Genomic DNA, 6247 nt, shown 5'->3' on the forward strand with positions numbered 1-6247 from the left:
AATATTTAATCAAAATAGGCAAAATTACCCGAGAGCCATAATTACGCTCATTATTGCCTAACTTCGATATTCTTACATCGGACGATCCGAACTTAAATATCATACTCCACAGTCGTAAATACAACCTCTCCAAAATACGACTTAAATCCAACGGCCGGATTCTACATTAATTAACCGCCAAAAATACCAAACTTCGGAAATTCATAAACCTATCCAAAACTCATCCAAAAATTCCATAACTCACTTCAATAAACTCCCCTTAATATTCCAAATTTAACAACATTAAAATCTCCCAACCGGCGGCGGCGCCGCCGGCGGCTCCGCCGGCAGCGGCGGCCGGAGGTCAATTCCGGCGACCTCCAAAACCTATGAAATTTTAACAGCATCTTCCTCTCATCATGCTCTACAACTTTCATAACTAGCACAACCACCAATTCCAAGCCTAACTAGGGCAATCGACTAAAAACATCAAAAACACCATAAAACTTCCACCTCAAGGAAAGGTCCATACCATCGTGATCGAAGCTTGCCAGGAAAAAGCTTCAGCCTTGAGTTGTACAACAACACCTTCTGATTTGGAACAAACTCCTTACGAAGAATTCTCTTATCATGATAAAGCTTTGTTCTTTCCTTGTAAATTTTCGCATTTTCATATGCATCATTCCTCAGTGCGTCCAGTTCATTGAGTTGAAGCTTCCTCGCATCACCAGCTTTGGCTATGTCAAAATTGAGCTTCATGATTGCCCAATACGCCTTGTGTTCAAGCTCAACTGGAAGATGGCAGGCTTTTCCAAAAACAATACGATATGGAGACATGCCTATAGGAGTCTTGTAGGCAGTCCTATAAGCCCAAAGTGCATCACTTAACTTTGTCGACCAATCTTTCCTTGATGTTTTCACAGTTTTCTCAAGGATACTCTTGATTTCACGATTGGAAATCTCAACTTGACCAGATGTTTGAGGGTGGTATGGAGTGGCAACCTTATGAGTAATATTGTACTTCTTCATGAGAGCTTCAAAAGGTTTGTTGCAAAAGTGAGATCCTCCATCACTAATAATTGCTCTTGGTGTGCCAAACCGAGTAAAAATAACCTCTTTTAGAAAATTGAGCACCACTTTGTGATTGTTGGTCTTAGAAGGCGTAGCTACAACCCACTTAGAGACATAATCCACTGCCACCAAGATATACAGATAACCATTGGAAGATGGGAATGGTCCCATGAAGTCAATCCCCCATACATCAAAGATTTCAACTTCTAGAATATTTTGGAGGGGCATCTGATTCCTTGAGGAGATATTTCCAGTTCTTTGGCAGCGATCACAAGCCATGCAAAAGGTGTGAGCATCCTTGAATAAAGTAGGCCAATAGAAGCCACTTTGTAGAACCTTTAATGTTGTCTTCTTAGGGCCAAAGTGTCCTCCACACGCATACGTATGACAAAAAGTGAGAATACTCCTTGCTTCACCATCTGGAACACACCTTCTTATGATTTGATCGGGACAAAACTTGAAGAGATAAGGGTCATCCCAAAAATAATGCTTCACCTGTGAAAGGAATTTCTTAACTTCTTGCTTGCTGAACTCTTCAGGAATTATTTTTCTCACTAAGTAGTTCACAATGTCTGCAAACCATGAAACTTCTTGTTCTTGAATAGCAAAAAGTTGCTCATCTGGGAAGCACTCTCTCAAAGGCAACTCACTGCCACTTTCTTCCTCATTAACCAATCTTGACAAGTGATCCGCTACGACATTCTCGGTTCCTTTTTTATCCCGGATTTCCAAATCAAATTCCTGAAGCAAAAGAATCCAGCGAATTAACCTTGGTTTGGCATCATGTTTTGACAATAGATATCGTAGAGCTGCATGGTCCGTGAAGACAATCACTGTGGAGCCAACAAGATATGACCGAAACTTCTCTAACGCATAAACCACAGCAAGCAATTCTTTCTCTGTTGTAGAGTAATTAAGTTGAGCATCATTGAGAGTTCGACTTGCATAATAGATGGCATGAGGAAGCTTGTTAACCCGCTGCCCCAAAACTGCTCCAATAGCATAATCAGATGCATCACACATTAATTCGAAAGGAAGACTCCAGTCCGGTGCCATAATGATGGGAGCTTTTGTTAAGAGCTCTTTGAGTGTGTTGAAGGCCTTTAGGCAGGCATCATCAAAGCAGAATGTGGCATCCTTAGCAAGAAGATCGCATAAAGGCTTTGCTATGCGTGAGAAATCCTTGATGAATCTTCGATAAAAACCGACGTGTCCAAGGAAGCTTCCTATTCCTTTCACTGTTGTAGGAGGAGGGAGCTTGGCTATCAAGTCAATTTTTGCCTTGTCTACTTCAATACCTCTCTGCGAAACTACATGGCCAAGCACAATACCTTGTTGCACCATAAAATGGCACTTCTCCCAATTAAGCACCAAGTTGCATTCTTCACATCTTGTGAGAACAAGCTTCAAGTGATGGAGACACTCATCAAAGCTAGAGCCAAACACACTGAAGTCGTCCATGAATACTTCAATGAATCTTTCCACCATATCAGAGAAAATACTGAGCATACACCTTTGAAAAGTTGCTGGCGCATTGCAAAGACCAAACGGCATCCTCCGGTATGCGAAAGTGCCAAAGGGACATGTAAAAGTGGTCTTTTCTTGATCCTCCGGTGCTATGGCAATCTGATTATAACCGCTGTAACCATCCAAGAAACAATAGTGACTGTGACCGGCTAATCTTTCAAGCATTTGATCGATGAATGGCAAAGGGAAGTGATCCTTCCGTGTAGACGCATTAAGCTTCCGGTAATCTATGCAAACTCTCCAACCCGTAGTCACTCTTTGAGGCACCAATTCATTGGAATCATTCTTGACGACAGTAATACCGGATTTCTTTGGAACAACTTGCACCGGACTCACCCACTTGCTATCCGAAATAGGATAAATAATTCCTACATCAAGGAGCTTCAAAATTTCAGTCCTTACCACTTCTTTCATATGCGGGTTCAATCTCCTTTGTGCCTCACGACTTGGCTTTGATTCATCCTCCAAAAGAATGCGATGCATGCACTTTGTGGGACTTATACCTCTAATGTCTGCAATAGACCACCCAATGGCTGCCTTATGATCTTTGAGAACTCTTAGCAACTTCTCTTCTTCAATCTTACTTAAATTTGAAGCTATTATCACAGGTTAAGTCTCCAAATCTCCAAGGTATGCATATTTCAGATGTTCTGGAAGTGGTTTCAACTCCAATACAGGTGCTTTAACAACAGAGGTAACAATCTTGGCATTGGAAGGAGGAAGAGCTTCAAAACTCTGCTGAAATTGTGGAGAATACTTAGGAACAGCGTCGAGGATTGCAGCAGCCTCTTCAATCCTCGGCTCAGTGAATTCCATGCCACTATAAGCAAGGCATGTCTCTATAGGATCGGAAGAATGGTTTTCCAGAAAACTTTGATGCACAATCTGATCAACAACCTCCACAGAAAAAGAATGAGAACTCTCTGAAGGATGCTTAGCCGTGTCAAAGACTTTAAACTCCACCATCATATCTTGTACTTCCATTGTGAGTCTTCCTCGTTTTACATCGATCATTGTCCCTGTAGTAGCCATGAATGGCCTGCCCAACAACATAGGAATCTCCTGGTCCGGTATTGGCACTTCTTCCATATCAAGTACAAAGAAATCAGCTGGAAGGATGAGTTGGTCCACTTTCACTAATACATCTTCAACAATTCCTCTTGGGATTTTCAGAGATCGATCGGCTAGCTGCAACTTCACTGTAGTTTCTTGTAATTCCCCCAAATTTAGTTGTGCATAGATGGAATATGGCATAAGGTTCACACTAGCACCCAAATCTAGCATAGCTTTCCTGATAGAATGATCACCAATAGTGCAAGGGATAGAAAAGCTACCAGGATCCTTCAATTTTGAAGGAAGCTTCCGTTGTAACACCGCACTCACTTCTTCAGATAGCATAACCTTTTCATGCTCCTCAAACTTTCTTTTATTCGTGCATAACTCCTTCAAGAACTTTGCATACGCAGGAATTTGACTAATTGCATCAAGAAGAGGAATGTTAATGTGCACCTTTTTGAACATCTCCAGAATATCCATCATATGCTTGTCATTCTTCTTCCTCTTTAAACGTTGTGGATATGGGATAGGAGGCACGTACATATTCTCTGGAGTAGACTTTTCAGATGTCTTTAGAGCAGTAGGAATTACTTTTTCTTCAACAGCCCCTTTCGGGAGTGAAACAACACTGTGATCCTGAGGTGTGTCAGCTTCATGTTCTTCTTCTTGCTCGTTTTCCTCATTGCTGCCCACCTTATTATCAATCACTCTTCCACTCCTCAAGGTGGTAATCGAATTTATATGCTTATGGCTACTTGGATTGATCTCGATTTGACTCGGAAATTTCCCATGCTCTCTTTCACTTAACCTAGCAGCTAGTTGCCCCACTTGTGTTTCAAGCTTTGAAATAGAAGCTCCTTGGCTATTCACTTTGCTTGCAAGAGTATCCACTGTGTTAGACAAGTATTGGGAGTGTTGTTCCTGGCTAGCCATGAATGCTTTCAATGTTTCTTCAAGGGAGGACTTCGGTGGTTCGGCTCGTGCTCCTTGATATGGTTGATATGATCTCTGTGAAGGTCCAACACCTTGATAACCTTGATTGTTCCTCCAAGAATTATTTGGAGGATTTTTCCATCCCGAATATTGATCACTCCTTGGCCTTGCATTAAAATCATTCACTTGTCGCACTTCTTCTAACATCGGATTTGAGGGACATTCATCAGTATCATGGGTGAAACTTGAACATAGAGCACACGTCTCCTTCACCTTGCTCAAAAGTGGAGTAAGCCCTTGTAGTTGCCTCCTTAGAGCTGCAACTTCTTCCTCCAGACCTCCTTGTGCTTTTACTTCATACATACCCCCTCTTTTCGCTGCTGGAGCTTGCACTCTACCCCATGGATTGTAATCCCAATGCTGCGAATTTTCACATATGTTTTCGAATGCTTCAATGGCCTCTTAAGCTGTTTTCTCCATTAAACTCCCACCCACTGTTGCATCAACTATTGCTCTAGATTGGGGTGTAAGTCCTCTGTAAAAGTAGTTAATTTTCTGCCAAGGTTCAAAGCCATGATGAGGACATTACAAAAACAAATCCTTGTAACGCTCCCATCCATCATGAAAGGGTTCATCAACTTCTTGAGCAAAGGACATGATCTCAGAGATTAATGCATTCGTCTTACGAGCCGGATAAAACTTGCTAAGAAACTTTTTAGACAATTCCGCCCAAGTGGTGATGGAGCCTTGCACAAGAGAATCGAGCCAGCTTTGTGCTTTATCTTTCAAACACTACTACAGATTTGTCAACACACAACGGTGAAACACCATTGTGTGACTATAGGTTTTCCGTTGTATATCTCGGGCTTGTCTGATTGAATCTTCAGACAAGTGTGAAAATTACCGTTGTGTGATCACATTTTGCTCAACAGTTCAATACTTTCGTTGTATAAGTCGCTGCGCAGATCAATGCCATGCGAGGCATTCGCGGCATCGACAAGTCCACTCAGACAACAAACAATAAAACATTTTTGTTGTATTTTTACCCTTTCAGACAACTGTTGGTTTTTATTTCTACCGTTGTGTGTTTTTCAGTAAGCTACAACGGTTTATTCCCTATTTTTACTGTTGTGTGACGTTGAATAACCTACAATTGAAATATTTTGGACCGTTGTATCACACAATAGATATAGCATTCTGCTTTCTTGATTGATGAGAATCATACAACAGTTGCATTTTCATGTGGACAGACTTTGTTGTCCAAGTTTTACACACACAAACATCACAAAAGAAACTGCTGAACAAATTGACTGATACCATAAAACATTACATTTCAGCTTCCATATATATCATTCAAGCTTCCACAAACAACATTACAGCTGAATAATAAACTCAAAACAAGCAACTAGTTAAGCTCCTAGATAGTCTTACATGTCCAAAAGCATTCCAACATGAGAAATGCACAAAGTACGTACTACCATATAGCTGTTCCGAATATATAGAAACACCAAGTTCAAAAGCAAAGTACTACCACATACATATAGAAAGCACCAAGTTCACCAAAATAGACCAGATCATGCACCCTACAGGTATTTGCTGATGATGAACTTTGCCCACTCATTCCTTAACACATCCAAATCATCTTGGGTACGTGTAGACAAGTTTGCTTCTCCTGTCCCAC

At 41.2% G+C, this 6247-nt stretch overlaps 1 pseudogene; it reads right to left on the reverse strand.

The window, feature by feature from the left end:
* LOC101312629 overlaps positions 1–4929 on the reverse strand; it is a 232025-nt pseudogene extending 227096 nt beyond the window's left edge.
* Between the last annotated feature and the right edge of the window lie 1318 nt (positions 4930–6247).

Source organism: Fragaria vesca, linkage group LG4, assembly GCF_000184155.1.
Source record: "Fragaria vesca subsp. vesca linkage group LG4, FraVesHawaii_1.0, whole genome shotgun sequence".
NCBI classification, from domain to species: domain Eukaryota; kingdom Viridiplantae; phylum Streptophyta; class Magnoliopsida; order Rosales; family Rosaceae; genus Fragaria; species Fragaria vesca.